The sequence below is a fragment of the Pipra filicauda genome, unplaced genomic scaffold, assembly GCF_003945595.2.
Source record: "Pipra filicauda isolate LSUMZ 115617 unplaced genomic scaffold, ASM394559v2 scaffold402_size659489_pilon, whole genome shotgun sequence".
NCBI lineage: Eukaryota > Metazoa > Chordata > Aves > Passeriformes > Pipridae > Pipra > Pipra filicauda.
Genome location: NW_024104535.1, coordinates 38,347 through 57,469, shown reverse-complemented (window position 1 = coordinate 57,469; position 19,123 = coordinate 38,347). Strand labels below are relative to the sequence as shown.

General features: G+C 45.6%; 1 long non-coding RNA gene across 1 annotated transcript in view; it reads left to right on the top strand.

Annotated features, from left to right (window-relative positions):
* Window positions 1–3,812: 3,812 nt before the first annotated feature.
* Window positions 3,813–19,123, top strand: part of LOC113991709 — a 45,709-nt gene continuing 30,398 nt past the window's right edge. The window contains exon 1 of the long non-coding RNA XR_003542018.2: window positions 3,813–3,848. This is a non-coding gene — a long non-coding RNA (uncharacterized LOC113991709). The remainder of the gene's footprint in view (window positions 3,849–19,123) is intronic.

The following is a 19,123-nucleotide window of genomic DNA, read 5'->3' as shown; positions in this document are numbered from 1 at the left end:
AAAGTATTGAAAATTATTTCTTTATGGCTTGTGATTCCTCCCTGTGACGTGCCAGGTACTCACCAGCTCAGGACACGTAGAGCTGCCACTGCAGCGCTTGATGAAAACATCTGTTTTATGCCAGAATTTGCTCAGTCCAGGAATTCGAGTCTCCCTTGGACTTTAAATAGACCGAAATAAGGTTGTTGGGGGATTAGCTGGCTTTTTTTCCAGCTTTCTTTTATTGTTGCTATAATATCTTTTTTATTAAATTGCTCACAGGTAACAACACACAGATATGTTGCGACGAGCCCTCCGAGCTGTGCCGTTTTCAGGGAATCTCAGGTCGCCAGTATGGATGTCTGGGAATAGGAAATAAGACTCAGCCTTGTTTTTTGTGAAGCATTCAGGCCAACTTGTATTTGTCGCTGTGCTCCTTGCAGTTGACTGCTTTGGTGTATAAGGCATTTGAGTGGAAAACAGCATTTGTATCAAAGAAGAAAACACTCTTCCAACTGTGCGATTGTCCAGTTAATCCAGGATTGGAAAGTTAAGAACTGCTAAAAAAAAACAGCTACCTTTTTTTGTCTAGCATCCTTCAGGAAAGCTACAACCCCAGCCCAATTACTGAAAATAAGAGGGAAAAATAGCAAAAGGAGGTAGAAATATGAGAAGGAAGGGGGGAATTCTCATTGAGATCTGAAAGAAATTGGAGCAAATAAAGAAACTTCTGAAAAGAAGATTTGTTGGGTTTTTGGGTAGTTTTTTTTTTGTTTGTTTGTTTGTTTGATTTTTTTTTTAAGTGGAGGCTCCTTAAGCACAGATGAAAAGCTATTCTAAATCAATAATTCCTAGACCTTTTTAAAATAGGGAGAAATTTAGTTGTACATACTCCAGACAAATATTCAGGCTTTCTTCTTCAGGTGATCCCAACGATAAGATGCTCTTTGTTCTTCCCTTATGGTTTTGCTGCTGTGTTTTCATGGAGATTGGGAGTGACAGAACAACTGGGTGCTAATGGGATAAATTAAGCAGTCACTGACACTTTGTGAGATGTTATTTAATTAACTCTCTTTTCCTGAACCTATCAATGCTTCCAGTCAATCCAAAACAGAAGTTAATAGTAGTTTTGATTTTAAGAATTATGTTAAAAACATAAAAAAAAACCCCAAAAAAACCAAATAAAAAACCAACTTTACTTTTCATACAGTTTTTTTTTAAGTATGTAATAAGGTGTCACACAAATTGTTACAGTGAAGCCAAATCCACACAGCTTAGGGAAAAAGTAATTGACAGAACAACAGGATAACCTTTCTAAAAACACTTTAATAGCACAGCTATTAAAAGGTTATGATTTAAGATGATTCACAAAACAAACCTGTGAGCCAAAAGGAAACTCCTTCCAAACAGCAGAAGAAATTCCCTGAAGACACAGTGAGCCCAACTGGATAATCATCCCCGCAGGGACGAGGTGCGAGCACCACTGCTGAGTTCATTTAAATTCTGGGAGAGATCTTTCATTTCATCTTTGGAGAAGGATCAGGGCAGTTTTCCAAAGCAGGAACTCACTGACAACTTCACCCCTAAGTCACCTTTGCCAAACTCCTCCAGCTACACAGGCCTGACCTCTGTGTGTTTCGCTCAGCCTGGGATAAAATCGCTTGGAAATGCCAGACAGTATGTGGTAAAGGAGCCACCTCTTCCCCCTGAAGGATTAGAAACGTGAAGAGTGAAGTGTTTCAATAAAACTTTGGCCCTTGGGGCTTTTGGTCCCCATACAGCTGGCTGGATATTTATCAGATTTATAGATGTTACCGCTACGAGAAGGAACAAAGCTTTTAATTATTTGGCATTTTTCCCTTAAATTCAGAGAAAGCAACATCTCGATGACGCACGACATAAAAGACCTGAATTCCATCCCGTGCCAAAACCCCACCCTTGCTCCCTCTAAAAGCTGTAACAGATCAATAAGCAGCTGGTAAGAACAAGGACCAGCCCTGCTGCACGGAATAGGAAGCTTTGCAAAAGCTCAAATTCCTCGGAAGAAAAATGTCCCGGGAGAACATGAAACATTATTATCGTGCGAATAATACACTTATTGATTAAGCAGTATTTCTTCAGCTCCAAAATGCAAAACCAGCAAGATGTAGCCTGCAAACTGAAGCAGCCACATGAGTTTTATCTCACTGTAATTTTTATGGTTGCTGCCCCTTGCAACACTTTGCCTGTTTTATATTGACATATGTTTATATATTTCTTTTCTTATTTACTTTCATGAGGCTCGTGCTGATGGTAAATATGATTTGCACCGAAAACTATTGCTAATTTTTCACAATGGTTTTTGAAGTGTAATCTGTGATTCTTGCAGGATTAGCCCGCTCTTTCTTCTCCACAAAAAAACCCCCACCCAGCAAGACACAGTGTGTTGTACATGCAGCTGAAGATTTTGCAGACAAGCAGACAGCTGTATTCCGTTATCAGTATGTTTTTATGTCCTTTCTCCTAAGGGATTTTCTTCGGAGTCCACAGAAATAAATGATTATCAATGCAGCAAAAGATCGAGGAAACTGCTCCGATAGCAGTTCAGTGCTGTAAAACCCTGAAGTTTATGGAGGCTCAGGTGGCCCCTCAGCCCTTTTAAAGCTTTTTTTAGCAGGGCCACTGGTGCAGAACTACATTTCTGAACAGGCAGCTGGGTTGCCAAGCTCTTGTTAAAATGAATTGTTGGTTAAAGGCTCTATCAAGAAAATCCTCTTTATAACTCCTTTTGCGAAGCCAACCACCACGTAAAAGCTGCTGTCGCTTCGCAAATAAAAAGCAAACCCCTCCCAGGTATAGTTGTATCCTGGACTGCTGTATCAAAGCACTTTTTTTTGGTGAATCTCCAGTCTCAGTCTGCAATTTGTGATGTTTTGAAGAGAATTAGTGGCTTTAGTGGCAGAGAGTTGGTGGGTTTTATTTTATTTATTTCTGTGTGTGGTATGCTGGGCCACTGTGTGGCTACAAAGGAGGGCACAGACCTGCGAGAAAATCATAAATTATTAAGGCTAGAAAAGTCCTGTGAGAACATTGCGTCCAACCATTAACCAAGAACTACAAGTTCACCATTAAACCCTGTCCCTAAATCCCAAATCCACAAGTTATCTGAGCAATTCCAGGGATGGGGATTTCACCACTAAACCCTGTCCCCAAGTTCCACATCCACACTTTTTTTGAGCGTTTCCAGGAATGGGGATTCCACCGCTGCCCTGGGCAGCCTGTTCCAATGCTTGACCACTCTCACAGTAAAGAAATTATTCCTAATATCCAATCTAAACCTCCGCTGGTGCAACTTGAGGCCGTTTCCTCTCCTCCTATCCCTTGTTTTTTCGGAGCAGAGCCCGACCCCCACCTGGCTACACCCTCCTGTCAGGGAGTTATAGTGATAAGGTCCCCCCTGAGCCTCCTTTCTGCAGACTAAAGCCCTCCAGCTTCCTCAGCCGCTCCTGGGGGTTCCCCAAGTAGGGTTGGGAAGGGAGGAGGACCGTGACGACGAGGAGGAGGAAAGTGGGAACACGCACCATCCCCCTGCGGGGGCTCCCGAGGGGTGGCGGCGGCCGCGCCCTGAGGCGGGAGGTGCTGAGCGTGGGAGGTGGGCGGGGCCCATCTGGGCCGTCCCCTCCTCCCATTGGCGGCCGGGAGAAGGGGCGGGACGCCGCGCCTCGATGCACCCTGGGAGTTGTAGTCCACAGTGGCGGCAGGCGGCGGCGGAACTATTGGAGGAGGACTACAAGTGTGGCGGAGAGGAGCGGTCACGTGGTGTGGGGCGGGCGGGGCCGCGGCGGTCACGTGATGTTTGGGTGCCGGCGGTGACGGGGGCGCGGCGGCAGGTGAGGGGCGCGCGCCGGGCCGGCCGGGGGGACACGGGACACGGGGACAGACAGACAGACAGACAGACAGACAGACAGACAGACAGATAGACAGACAGACAGACAGGGCTGGGCTGGCACAGGGGCGGTGTTACACAGGGACAGGGCTAGCACAGGGCGTGTGCGACATGGGCACAGGTTTGTGTGTGACCTGGGGACTTGGGGACAGGGCTGGCCTGGCACAGGGGGTGTGACATGGGGACAGGTGTGCGTGTGGCACGGGGACAGGGGTGTGTATGAGAGGGGTGAGTGTGACATGGGCACATGGGGACAGGTGTGTGTGTGTGTGTGACCAGGGGACATGGGGGCAGGGCTGGGCTGGCACAGTGGGGGTGTGACATGGAGACAGGTGTGTGTGTGACATAGGGACATGGAGGCAGGGCTGGCCTGGCACCGTATGTGTGACAGGGGGACAGGGCTGGGCTGCACTGAGGGTGTGTGATGTGGGGACAGGTGTGTGTGTGACATGGGGACTTGGGGACAGGGCTGAGCTGGCACTGGAGGTGTGTATGACATGAGGACAGGGCTGGCACAGGTTGTGTCTGGCACAGGGACAGGTGTGTGCGTGTGCCATGGGGACAGGGCTGGGCTGGCACTGTGTGTGTGACATGGGGGATAGGGCTGGCACTGTGTTTGTGTGCGACAATGGGACGGGGCTGGCCTGGCACTGGGTGTAACTTTGTGACAATGCGACAGGACTGGCACAGGATGCGTGTGTTGTGTGTGACCTGGGGACATGGGGACAGGACTGGGCTGGCAGTGGGTGTAAGTGTATGACCTGGGGACAGGACTGGCACAGGATGTGTGTGACATGGGGACACAGGGGGGGTGTGTGGCAATTAGGGACTGTGCCTGCCCTTGCCCAGGGCTGTGTGTGTGACAGTAATTTGGTGGCAGGGCTGGCCTTGCCCAGGGCTGTGAGCAGGGAGGGACACACATGCCAAGGGTACTGTGTCCCACAGCTGTGTCCCATGTCACCGGTGACCAGGTGAAGGTGAGATGTCCCTGCACCCACTTTGCCACTGTCCCACACTTACTCCACACAATGAAACCCCGATTTATCAATCTCCAGCACAACAACAATGTTGGAAATTGTTCTGTGACTGTGTTGTAACCTCACAGGCTCAGTCTGAACCTCACAGAGGGTATAATGATGTTTATTTACTATTTTTTTCCCACTTCCATGCTGAGTCAGGAAGTTTGAAGCAGTGGGATGGATGTGGAAATACAAGGAGAGGAAGTAAAACCACTTTTAATAGTACAAAGCACCGCTTTCTGCAGCGGTCCTCGACTGCAGAAACTTTTTTTTTGTTGCTTTTGTACTTTAAAAACTGTTTGTGGTTGGAAGCTTTTCATAAAAGCTCCCCTGAGCTGCGTGGTACAATTAACCTCCGGCATCTGGCACCGGGGTGGACTTTTCCAGGGAAAACCTCCTGTTCCCACAGAACTCGGTGCCTTTGTGTGCAAATCAAAAAGCAGAAGGTTTGGGAAACCTAAAAGCACATTTCATTCTGCCACCAGCACAGTGAAAATGTGCTGCAAAGCCTCTGCTTTTTTGCATTTGGAAATTTCCGTGACATTTGGAGCTCGAGGTGGATCCTCATGTCTGGAAGTGCTGTGGAAACAAGCAGTTGCTTGTTTGTAAACCCCGGGATAAGGCAAGCGTGGGGTGGTGGCCTCAAGGGTTGCTTTGTGCTTCATCCTGCTGAATCCTGAATTTTTACTGGCTCTGTAGTGGGGGCTGGGAAGGATTGACTAAAATATGGAGGTTCTTCTCACTCCATTTTTTTTTTTTTATTCTGTAGCAGTAAGGTTTATATTTTATCCAGCATTTATCCCCTTTTCCAGGCTGGTATTTCCCTTTACAGTGGGGCTGTGAACATTCAGTGTCTCATCCTTCCTTGGTAGTCGCTGTGTTGCTGTGGTCAAGGTGCCAATAGAGGTCTTTAAATCACAATGACTTGGGCCAGCTGCTCTCTGACCCCTCAATGCCTTCCTGCCCCACCATCTTCACCAGCTGTGATGTCGTTTTCCAACTCATCTCAACTCCAGGTTGGATTCTAGACTTCTTCTAGGGTACTAATCATGCAATCACAGAATGGTTTGGGTTGGAAGGGACCTTCAAGATCATTTAGTTCCAACCCTCTGCCATGGGCAGGGACACCTTCCACTAGATCAAGTTGCTCTAAGCCCCGTCCAACCTGGCCTGGAACACTTCCAGGGATGGGGCAACCACAGCTTCTCTGGGAAACCTGTGCCAGGGCCTCTCTATCCTCACAGGGAAGAATTTTTTCCTAATATCTAATGTAAATGTACCCTCCTTCAGCTTAAGGTCATTCCCCCTTGTCCTACCACTCCATGCCCTTATGAAAGTTCCCTCTCCATGGTGTGAAGGCTGATGGTTCAGATCTTTAAATCCCCAGTGACTCAGGGCAAGTGCTGTCTGACTCCTTGTTTCATTCCTGCACCACCGTCTTCGCCAGCTACAGCATCCTTTTCCGTCTCGTCTCATCTCCAAGTTGGCCTCTGGACTTTTTCCAGGGTGCTAAATGTGCTAATTCCCACTTTCCAGTGATCAACCAAGCAATAAATAACCCCACTTGCTCTCTCCAGAGCCTCCCACCTTGCTGATTTGTTTGTGTTTATTAATGCAATTAAGACTTAGCCCAACCACCACTGATGAGGCTTTGATGGACATGGGAGAGGCTGAGCAGTGCAGCCACATGTCCTGCTTCTATCCAGGCTCCTGATCTGGATCTCCGTCCCTGTTTCCTCCTGACTTGACTCAGAGGGTGGTGAGGCCCTGGCACAGGTTGCCCAGAGAAGCTGTGGCTGCCCCGTCCCTGGAAGTGTCCAAGGCCAATTGGACAGGGCTTGGAGCAACCTGGGCTAGTGGAAGGTGTCCCTGTCCATGGCTGGGGGTTGGACCTAAATGATCTTGAAGGTCCCTTCCAACCCAAACTATTCCATGATTCTATGATTGCACATTATTCAGCTGAGATTCCTACAGAAACTAGAACAGAGATTTCAATATTAAAGTCCTTTATTCCCATCCTCTCTTGTGCAGGAAACGTCATTCCTTTTCTCACAACTCTCTTGATTTATTTTTTTTTAATTAAAAATATTTTAAACCTCTCATCATTTGCTCCCCCTCATGCACCTCACAGGTGTGACCAGGTCTCCAAGTCTTCTCTGGACCTGGAGAATCTTTACTGGGAGAGGAGGAGAAATAATACTTCTGTGTCTTGAGAAATCTGCACATTGATATTAGAGCACTTCAAATCTAATTAAAAAAGAAAGAAGGAGTCAAGCTTAAAATGAATGAATCTGTGCTTCCCCTTGCTTATAAATATATATATCAAATGGTATTTTGAATTGTTGGTTCTTCAGGGATTTCAGGGATTTTTAAATAGCAAGTGTGAAAGGGTAAATAATATCAAGATAAAAATAATGCTTTCGATTCCCTGCCTGTGCCACGAGCACATTCTGCTCGGTGGAAATGGAATGAACTGTTGAAAAAAGTCTAATTTACTTTTCCCATCTTTGTTATCCCCCTTCCCACACTTCAGCTGGCTTGGGAAGCGAGGTGGGTTGGTGGATTTTAATGGGCCTTCTGAGAGTTGCTGGTGCTGCAGGAGACTGTGGGAATCCATGACACCAGAGGGTTCTGGGTGGGCAGGAAGAGCCTCTGAGGGTGTTTTATATAGGGTTGGAGTTGTCATCAGGGAAAAGACTGCTCTGGAAGGGACTTGTGTGTCTGTGTCTGATCCCTGTGAGACTGAATGGATGGATGGATGGATGGATGGATGGATGAATGACTGACTTGGTCCTTCCACACGGTTGGTCATGTGTTTCCACCCGTGGTGTCAGTCCAGGTTGGGGGATGAACAGATCGAGAGCAGCCCTGCACAGAAGGACTTGGTGGTGCTGGTGGATGAGAGGCTGGACATGAGCTGACAACGTGCCCTCACAGCCCAGAAACCAGCCATGTCCTGGGCTGCATCCAAAGCTGTGTGGGCAGCAGGAGAGGGAGAGGATTCTGCCCCCCCCTACTCTGGTCTGGTGAGACATACCTGGAGCACTGCATCCAGCTCTGGGGTTCCCAGCACAGGAAGGACATGGAGCTTTTGGAGCAAGTCCAGAGGAGGCCACAAACATGATCAGAGGGCTGGAGAACCTCTGCTCTGGATGGGAGAGCTGGGGGTGTTCAGACTGGACAAGAGAAGGCTCCAGGTAGACCTTAGAACCCCTTCCAGTACCTAAAGGGGCTCCAAGAGAGCTGGAGGGGGACTTTGGACAAGGACCTGGAGTGATATGGCAAGGGGGAATGGCTTCAAACTGAAGGAGGGTAGATTTAGATTCAATATTAGAAAGAAATTCTTCCCTGTGAGGGTGGGGAGGCCCTGGCACAGGTTGCCCAGAGAAGCTGTGGCTGCCCCATCCCTGGAAGTGTCCAAGGCCAGGTTGGATGGGGCTTGGGGCAACCTGGGCTAGTAGAAAGTGTCTTTGCCCATGGCAGTGAGTTAGAACTGGATGATCTAGGAGGTCCCTTCCCACCCAAACCATTCTCTGACATTAGAGCGTGTGCATTTGCCTACAGCATGATCCATTTGGTCTAAATATACTCCAGCTCCTTAAACATGAGCTTAACTCACAACTCAAGTATTGGGATGTGCCTCTGTGGTGGTTCTCGGGGCGGAGGAAATACTGCAACTTGTCCTACAGTGGCATCACCAACCTTTCCAACTCCATTTTATTTTGCAGCAGACTTTTTGACACGTACAAATACAAATTGTGTCCACAAACCTGCTTTGGTGTTAAGATTTGCAAGGTTGGAGGGAAGCTCGTGCCCATCACTTGATGTTGAGTGCCCAGAAAGCTTCCTAGAAAATTTGTGCTCTTTTCCTTCTCCAAAAGAGCTGGAAGTGTGTGTCTTTTGCTGTCAGAAGGGTTATTTGTGGCTTTTAATAATACACTTTATTTCCAAAGGAATATGGGCGAGATAAGAATCCTACTCCTTATTTTTTTTTTCTGCTTGCCTTGCAAACGGTGGCATGGAAGATTAAAATAATGCAAAAGAGTTAAATTAATCTGATTTAACACTTGCAGGGAGGTTTCTATTTAAAACCCTTTTTCTTCATAGTGTCACTAGTCAGGAAATTCAGTAGGCAGGTGCCATCTCTTTGTTGCAATGCATGGGCACATCCCTGCTTTGCAGTGTTTCTGATGGTGTAAAAAATAGCATTTAACTTAAAAAAAAAGGGGCAGGATGGATTTTTTTTTCATGCCTATTTTATGTGCAGCTCCATTAAAATAGCGAAGATTGCACTGGTGATCAGTTGCTTTTTTAAATATATTCTGAAGATTGGTACAAAAAATAAGAAGAACTGGTGTATCAGCAGGTGGTTTTTAATGGTTTTTTTGCTGGGATGCAGAGCTGTGGGGAAAAACTCTCCCAAGGGCACTTGAGGTGTGTTGGCTGCTCATCTGCTGGGATGCTCCAAGCAAAATCCAGAAAATATTTTCCAACCTCTCCTCGAATGAAGTCAAACCAGGCTGCAATACCTATAGTTACATTCTTTTAGCAAATTTGCCTTTTTTTTCTAAAATAAATGCTTGTACTGGGTTAGGTGGTGATTTCTTCCCTCTCCCTGTCATCTCTTCCCTAAATAAAAGCAGAAAATAACTGCAAAACGTTTTATGCTCTTCATTGTGTAGCGTTTGTTTTGTTCTTGTCCTCCTCCCCCTGCAAAGCCAGGAGTTGCAAAAATACAATTTTTTTGAGGTTATTGAGGACTTTATTTGTCCTCCTTCCCCTTGCTGTGCACATTTATTGTGATTCTAGTCTTGAATAACTTGGCCATGTATTTTTTTTCCCCTTGTAGGATTCCTCCACCAGCTGGTGCATGGAGTAAAGGAGTTCAGGAGACAGCCGTGCTGTAGGATTTAATCCCAGAGCTGTTGCCATAGTCCTTATTTCTGCAAAATAAAACATTTTCTTCTTCCATGAGAGATTTTGGTCACGCTCATTGCTGAGACTTGTTACTTTTTTTCCCATTTATAATGAATCTTCTTGTGATGCTTCTGCGTGGAGGAGGGAAGTGCCTCCCTTATTTTCCTACATGTGGAAAAAAAACAGGCAGATTCGGAGGTGTTGTGACCCAAATTTTTGGTTTACCCCTTTCTTTGCTGTGTGAAATGTCAGAGACTCAAATATGGTATGAGGGAACTCCCAAACCTGCTATTGTGTGGCTGCTTTGTGAAAAATCCCATATGAGCAGATTGCTCAGGAGCCCTGGAATGGAGGCATACGCAGCCAGGAATGCTTTTTTCCTTAATCTTTCTTTCCCTCCCCTTGAAATTCCCATATTATTTGTGGTAGGACAAGGGGGAATGGCTTTAAACTGAAGGAAGGTGGTTTAGATTGGATATTAGGAAGAAATTCTTCCCTGTGAGGGTGGGGAGGCCCTGGCACAGGTTACCCAGAAAAGCTGTGGCTGCCCCATCCCTGGAAGTGTTCCAGACCAGGCTGGACGGGGCTCTGAGCAACCTGGGCTAGTGAAAGGTGTCCCTGTCCATGGCAGGGGGTGGAATGGGATGATCTTGAAGGTCCCTTTCAACCCAAACCTTTCTGGGATTCTATGATTTACCAGCATGGGATATCCCTTGACTAAGACCACAGTCCTCATGTGATGGTGGTGCCTGTCCAGCTCGTGTGCCCAAATTTTGAGGTGTCTTAGAGGAGAAAAAGCTCTTGGGGGAAGACTTGGATGATGCCTTACTGGGTCTGCAAGCTGTGCAATAGCAGCTTCAAGTTCAGAATCGTAGAATCATGGAATGGCTTGGGTTTGGGATGGGACCTTCAGGATCATCTTGTCCAACCCCCTGCCATGGGCAGGGACACCTTCCACTAGACCAGGTTGCTCCAAACCCTGTCCAGCCTGGCCTTGGACACTTCCAGGGATGGGAGGTTTTCAGGACCAGAGGGAGCAGTGGTTATAACCAACTGTACGTAATTGCAATTATGTTTGAGCTGATTTATTAACAAATGCTTTTCAGCATCCCATATCCCAACCTGGAGATTTTCCTTATGCTCCAAGCTCTTCTAATTTAGGAGAGAAGAGAAAAAATCCCTGCTGTGTATCTGTTTGGAGATGAGGAGGGTCAACAAGGCTGCAGGAATGGTCTGGCTTGCTGGGTAACACCTTGTTCAATAGAACACTGCATATGCCAGATTTTCTTGTGGAAGCTGAACATTTTCAGGTTTTCCTTCTTGCAAAGTGAATCAGGAGCTAAACCTTAATACAGCTTTTCATGTTATTTTTCCCCCACTAAACAACTGATTTGTGATCCCTTGTGACACTATTAGCTTCCTAGGCTCTCATGAGAACCTCCTAATTTTTAAAATACCTGATTTATACAAGTTTAAACACTCTGTTAGATAGCTGGAGATGTGATTCACCTTTCCCAAATGTTTTGATGTCTTCTGTCTTCTGCCTGATGTATTCCCCAGCTGCTCTCTTCCCGAGTGCCTGTTGCTGCTGGAGAGACCCCAATGTCAGTCCCATCAAATGCTCTGCAGGTAGTGGATGACCAGTCAAAAACTATGAGAAATTAAACTTACAAATATATGTATATTATTAAAAATCAGTTAATTTCTCTGTTATAGTGCATAAAGTCATATATATAAAATTCACATATTTAAAATAATAATGGGTGTGGTTTTGTTTGCTTTTATGCCCTGTTGTTGTGGCTTTTGTTTTAGAGAATTGAAAATTCCAGTCTTTGCTGAATGTCCTTTGGATTGGTGCAGGCAGGATCAGGCCATGGTGAACACTCATAACTGTGCCCAACCTCCTGGTGCTCCCCATCCTCTAAAGTAGCATCTCAGGCAGGTTTTAAAATTATCCAGAATTGTAGTGAGGGTGAAAAATCAAGTCACTTTACTAGATCTACTTTTCCTAATGATAAATAAGGAAAAAAAACCCCAAAAATATTAAAATAGTGGTGCTTAAATTATGTTGATGCTACTACTTGTTCCTGCTTTGATTTCTCAGTGTCAAGGACCTTCAGCTTCCATTAACAGCAAGTGCTCAAACATGGAAGTAGGTGGCAAAATGTGGGTGTTGAAGCCCCAGAAGTGCTGTCCTAAGCTTTTTTGAGACATTTTAGAGAGCAACTGTGTGCTTTGCAAAGCCCTCTTGAGTATTGATTGGGGAAGTTTCATAGGTTTGGGTTGTTCTTCTAAAAATATATTGGATTCCAGTCCTTGCCAAGTGCCCAAACTGGTCCCTTGGAGAGGCACATGGTGTGAACATGACTGTGGTATTGGAGTAAACCAGGATGCCTTTGAATTTGAAAAATCAAATTGACAGTGTGCAGATATTTTACTGATGAACATCTTTAGAGCCTCAAGCAGATGTGTTTCATAGAATCCTAGAATGGTTTAGTTTGGAAGAGATCTTTAAGATCATCTTGTTCCAACCCGTGCCATGGGCAGGGACACCTCCCACTAGCCCAGGTTGCTCAGGGCACCATCCAGCCTGGCCTTGAACATTTCCAGGGATGGGGCATCCACAACTTCTCTGGTTTCTTCTCCTTTGACCCAAACATGGGGCAATGGAAGAGACTTCAATTCAGTGTTGGTTTTTATTTCCCCTTGTGGAAGTACTTGCAGTTTAATTGCCAGGATCCTCTTCCCCTGTGCATGGAAACCAAGGTCTGCTTTTTCTTTTCTTTTTTTTTTTTTTTTCCTGCTTTCCTTGCACATTATTCAGAGGTACCTTTGTTTCCTTTCATATATAGAGATGTCCCACAGGCTCTGAGGTCTGCAGGCTTGCCCTTGTCTCCTTGACCAGTTTCTTTCCTACTGCACTGTGCTTGTCATCCTTTTAAAAATTAATTAGAATTTCATATAATCTCATACTTGGAAGCAGAGCTGTGTGTCCTCCTCCTGTTTGTGAGGCATTTGGACACAGATTATAAAGAGAGTGTGCAGAAAGCAGCCCAGAGGTCCTTCTGTCTCCAGGGCACTCCCCTCACCTCCTGACTTTGACCATCCCTCTTTCCTTTGGCTCCTGGTAAGATCAGAAAGAGCATTTGTGTTTTCCTTGGTGGTTCCTTCATGACTTCTTCAGCCCCATCAGGCTGCAAGACCCTCCTGCTGGGAGGGTTTGGCTTTTGCTGCTTTTCTCTGCCAGCAGAAAGGACATTCCTTTTCAAAATCTGTGGTTCTTCCCAGATCAGGGCAAAAATCTAATTCCTTGGAAGCAAGGGGTAGTTTTTGGGGTAAGGTGATGAGTGGTCTCCACTGATCTTTTACTTGCAGATCATAGAATGATTTTGGTTGCAAGGGACTTTTGAGACTGTCTCATTCCAACCCTCTGCCATGGGCAAGGACACCTTCCACTATCCCAGATTGCTCCAAGCCCCATCCAGCCTGGCTTTGAACACTTCCAGGGATGGGAGCCCCTTGGCTACCTCCCTCTACAACAGCGTTGGTGGAGAGAGACTTATGGACCTGATGTCCTTCTTGCTCCTGTCCCACACCCCAGAGAGGCAAATAGTTGTCATGAGTGGGTGTTATCTCAATGGACCTTATCTCAAAGCCCACCAGCTCCATGATAAAGCCCTTGTAGTTGAAGTAATGTCCTCTGGTGGTTCACCACACTCCATTTCCATTAACTTACCATCCTGGGCAGACTGAGGCTGGTTATTTTGGCTGCCTGGATCACTTTGCAGTTTCTAAGCAGACAAGGGTGACCTTGCACTTGCTGATTTGGTTGCTCCGATGCCGTCTCCCCACGCGGCATCTCATAAATAGCTCCACTTCTCAGCTTCATTTCCCAGACCTGTTCACACCTTGCCAAAAATAATTACAACCTCTGAGACTGGGGTTTACTGGGCGAGGGGGGAGGAGGGCATAGAAAAACCTGCAATCCATGTTTTTTCCTGCGCTGTGTCATCAACGTGGTGCTGCCGGTGGGATTGGGATCTCCCTTCTGGGGCGTGAATCAGGCTGTGCTGGTGTTCACCCAGTGTCACTCCCACTCTGAGCACGAGGTTTCTTTCACAGAATCAGCTGGGTTGGAAAAGACCTCTGAGACCATCGAGTCCAACCTTTGACCCAACCCCACCTTGGCACCCAGCCCATGGCACTGAGTGCCACTCCCAGGCTCTGCTTCAACACCTCCAGGGACGGTGACTCCTCCACCTCCCTGGGCAGCCCATTCCAAGGTCTGATCCCTCTCTCTGTGAAGAGACCATCTGAAATTCAGCATGATGTTCAGCAGCATCTTAAATTCACATCCCAGGCGACGCCTCCCTCACCTTTATTGCCTTTTAATGTGTTTTCCCACATCTCGTGCTCGGATAAACCTCCCGCTTTCCTTGGCGGTAAAACTGGCTCTTCCTGCGACCTTCCTCCTTCACCTGCTGCATTCCTCCGTCCTCCATCCATACATTTTCTGCTTCTTGCCATGTTTTTTTAACTCCTTGGAGGTCCTGGAGAGGCGGGTGGATGCCACCACTCCCGATTTTGCCGCTGGTCATGCGTGGAGCCGGTGAGGAAAGGCAGGAATATTTTTAGTGTGCTCCGCTCAGGGGGCCGCCCACAGCCCAGCATTAAAATAATAGCGGGGACAGTGGGGAAAGCTCTGCAGCAAAATGTTGAGATGCAAATTGCCATCCTAAGAGCAAACCTCAGGGTGATTTTTGGCAGTGCTTCCAAAGCTGTGTTTGGAATAAAGATTACAGTGAGGGATCTCGCCCGCGGGGCGCGCTCGGCTCATTTATCCTGGAGCTCAGCAGAGCTGGGAATTCAGTGTTGGGAGCCAACAGGGTGAAACGTGTGCACCTTTAAAAAGGTATTAGATTAGCATTGGCGAAACAAAATGTCACGTCACCTCTGTAGCTTAAATTTCCAGGGTTGCAGGAGCAATAAATTCAGTTGGATTTTATTTGCAAGTGGTTCCTGGGTGCTTTCCAAGGAAGAGGTGGCTCTGGTGGCTGCAGAGATGGTTTGGGAGGTTTTGAGGCATTATCTGAGAAAAAATGAGATCGTGCCAGATGATTCTGTGCTGCTTTGACTTTTCATGTTGGTATGGACATGTTGGCTGTTGGAGACCTTGAAATAAGAAATCAGTAAAATATAAATTCCTTTTTTGTTGTTGTCGTTTTATTGTCATGGTACAACTTCTTGTGAGTTTTGGAGTTTGTTTGGGTTTTTTTTAGCTCTTGGATGTTGTTACAAATTTGTACCTTTTGGAGGCTGGAGAGGGATGATTTTGAGTGGAAATAAAAGTAGTTAGCAGCTAATTTTTCATTCTTTCAATGGAGCATGGAAGAAGCAGGTGGCTGAGACTTTGTGGGAACACATTCTGACTTCGATACAAGTTTGTGTTGATCAGATCTTAATTCACTTGTATCCTTTAATTGTACATTCCAACACCAAAAGACTTTTAAATATCAAATTTTGAGGATGTTCTCTGCCAAAACTGCATGCTTTAAGTGCAGATCCTGTTGGCAGGAATCTCAGGAGCTGTTGACTTCCCTCCTTTGTATCCCCATCCTCCCTCGCCTGGTTATTCCCTCCTTAAAAGTCAAACAGCAGTTGATAAAATAACAGAGCTCATGAGTGTGTAGCCCTGTGAAGATCAGTGTGTCCCTCTTGGATCTCACCAGAGCTGAGGGAGTAAAAGAAAAACATCTTCCTAGTTTGGTTCAGGCATATCTTGGATCCTCTTTGTCTGTCCTTTGCTGCTTCCTGCACCTCTCTGGCACTAAATCCAAGTTGCTGGTTCTTCCAGAGCCCTTCTCGTGCTGCCTTGTGCTTCGTTGGGATCTTGATTCTTCCCTCTGGCATCATGAAACTCAGTTCTTGACCTTGAAGTGCTCCAAGTCTCCATCCCTCCATTCTTCCCTCTTGAGGCTCTCACCCACGAACATTTGTAGGGATGCTCCTAATTTTCCTTGTTCTTTGGTGGTATATCTTCAGGGAACCTCACAGCTGACTGTCATACCACTGTTTCTGTCTTTCCAAATATTTCCCATCTAATCTACATTCAACATTTTCTGCACTCAATCTCCTATTTTAAATTCTTTAACTCAGGAATTATCTCCTTACTCTGTGTTTATACAGCATTTAATGGGATGCAGATGTGATTCCAAAGTGATGCCTTTGATAATACCTTTAAAATTGTTGTTTTGGTAGTTAACAGTCTTGAGAATGATGTCATTATCTATTTTTATATATATATATATATATATATATATATATATATGTTTGTATGTATGTATATGGTGTCCAGGGACAAAAGTTAAGACATTGCGGCCTGTTAGCATTTAAAAATCTCACAAATAAGAAAAAATAATAAAAAACCCACATATTTTTTCTGGCCCTACCTTGTCTCCTTTGCTGGTTATGACATCAGCTGCTTTGTGTGGGGAGGCTGAAATGATGAACTCTGATCTCACCAGGTAAGAAGTATTTTTGTAAAGCTATGCATTTAGACTAATTCTGTCTGCTGTACAGTGTGCTGAGGATTTGTGATCCTCAGCAGGCATTTGACAGATCTTAACTAGTTCTGCTCTGTCTTGTCAATCAAAATTAAACGCCCACCTCACTCCTTCCTACTTTCTCTCTCTTCCAGCCTTTTTATTTAGGTTGGTCATTAAAATTGCTCATAACCATAGAAACGAGGAAAACCCGCCCCTTACTTTCCAGCTTTTTAGTGTGATATTCCTGTACTGACATCATGTGAGTTATATCCACCAGGGCTTAAAAAAACCCCTAAAACCCTAAAACCTGCAAGTGGGCAGAGCTGTCATGAATTCCTCCCTGGAAAGGAGTTGTTTCTGCAGGTGCCAGCCAAGGATTGTGTCCCTCTTGCATTTCTGGGTGGAGAATGCCGAGAGGGACACGGAGGAGAGATCCTGCTGTGGAGAAACCACCAGAGAAAGGGTTGGAGAGGGAAACAGATCTGTGGGATGGACGTGATGGGAGGATAAGGAGAAGATGGGGCAGTGAGAAGTCATGGGCACGACGTAGCACGTGTTGATCATTTCAGTATAGGTTTTCATCCTCCCAGGTGTGCTCTGGAAGATGGGCATAATATGGATATTTCTGGAATGCTGGACAACCAGGTTTCTCTTCTTAAGGACCTGAATCCTCATGTGGCAGGATGGGCTGTTTCATGGCTTAGCTTGTTCTGAAAAATGTAAATGATTACTGATTTTTTTGCTTGTACAGGCAGTTTAAAAACACTTGACCCAAGGCTACATGAGGGTGATAGAAACTCTTCCCTTAGGAGCCATGAACAACCTGAGATTTCAGTGCTGGACTCTGTGTGCTGGAAAAATAATGCTGTTCTCATTTGGAGCAGGAGTGCTCCAGGTGAGATCACTTGAGACAAATCAAATTTCCTCTCCCCCCCCACACACCCCAGCTTAAATTGCAATGGATCACCCGAGTATTACTTTTGGTTGGGATTTTTTTACAAATGGAAGGAATAATCCATCTGATTAAAAGAGTTAACTGCAGCTCCCAGCATTGCTCTACATAACTTGCTGAATTTTGCTCCTTTGATGAATTCTGGGAACTTGGTAGAACACAGGAAGCAATACAGGGGGTCAAGGAGTGACTTTCCCACGTAGGTGATGGCAGGGCTGGAGGGCTGGAGCTCTGAGCAACCTGGTCTAGTGGAAGGTGTCCCTGTCCATGGAACAAGATGAACTTTAAGTTCCCTTCTAACCCAGGCCACTCTAGGATTATGTGATTCTATGATCCTCTGCTGCTTGTGCTGTTCTGGGACCTCAGAACATGCTGAGATGTGACACTCATCAGGCAAGGGGACTGAGCACTCTTACACTAGAGCAGGTTGATATATCTCCTGCTTTTACATTTCTCTAATTGATTTCCAAAAGAAAACCAAAATGCATCCACAAAACCCAGAAAAAAACCCTCCCAAGACTGTTGGATGTCAATACATAGACTTTGTTGAGCTGCCAATATGTAGATGTCACCCAGTAGATTGGTCCTTCATATCTTTAGATCATGGAATCCTGAAATGGTTTGGGTTGGAAGGAACCTTAAAGTTCTTCTTGTTCCACCAGGGACACCTTCCACTCTCTCAGGCTGTTCCAAGCCCCGTCCGACCTGGCCTTGAACATTTCCAGGTGGAATAGGATTTGTACAAGGAGCCCTCCCTCTCTGTGGTGATGGTGCACACTCTTTATATGTGATTACAGAGAGGGAAAGCTGCCTCCCTGAGAAATCACACCGTGTCTGGATGTTTGGAAGGTCTCCAGGATGGAGATGTGGATTGCTCCTGAGTTAGCTGGATGTGGGAGTTTCATCACTCTCTCTAGAGCAAAGTTTATCTCTTGGGAAGGGGAATTTTGACCTTTGGCCAGAGAAATAATGAGGAAGAAGGGATGTGTGTGATGTAGTAGGAGAAGGTGTTGCTGAGCAACATCTTAAAATTTAAAGGTCTTACTTATTTACCCCGTCTTTGAAAGCCGGCGCCGGGTGCTGTACTTTAACTTAAAGGCTCTTAATAATTATTTTTCCCCATGTGTTGGAGCTTCTGCCCTTAGCTTTTGAGGGTGTTGAAATAGGTTGTGTTCATCAAAGAGGTGGAAAGGGTAATTGGGTGGTTTTTCTCAGGGTATGAAAGCTCAGGGCAGGAGCTCCTTCTTTTGCTGCTCTCTCCAGCCCCAGTGTCATCCCATGTAATTTAACTTTCTCCAGCATCCCATCACAAGGAGGGATTAGAAAGCTTTGATCATTAGTCTGGGAGGCTGAGTCTTGTGTGGTGATGCTCCTCCTGCTTATAACAAGCCAAAAATATCAGCAGTTTGATTAAAACACTTTCTTTGAGGAATAATTGTCTGTAATAATACTTTTATTTCCTAACTTTACACAGTGTAAAAGTGCCTCTACCTGAGTTGCCTAAGCCATTCTTTTTCTTCTTTTCTATTTTATTTTTTTATTAAAGCATAATAAACTACATTAAAAGCATCTTAAATTCCTTCTGAAACATTAGGTTCCAAATTTGGACCAATAAAAAAAAAAAAGGGTGATGAAAGTGTGTGTGGGAAATGGGTTTATTATATCATTAGAGTCTCCAGAGTTATCTGAGGTATTGGATCCTTATGGATGCTGTTCCTGAGGAGAGGAAACGGCCTCAAGTTGCACCAGGGGAGGTTTAGGTTGGATATGAGAAAAATTTATTCAT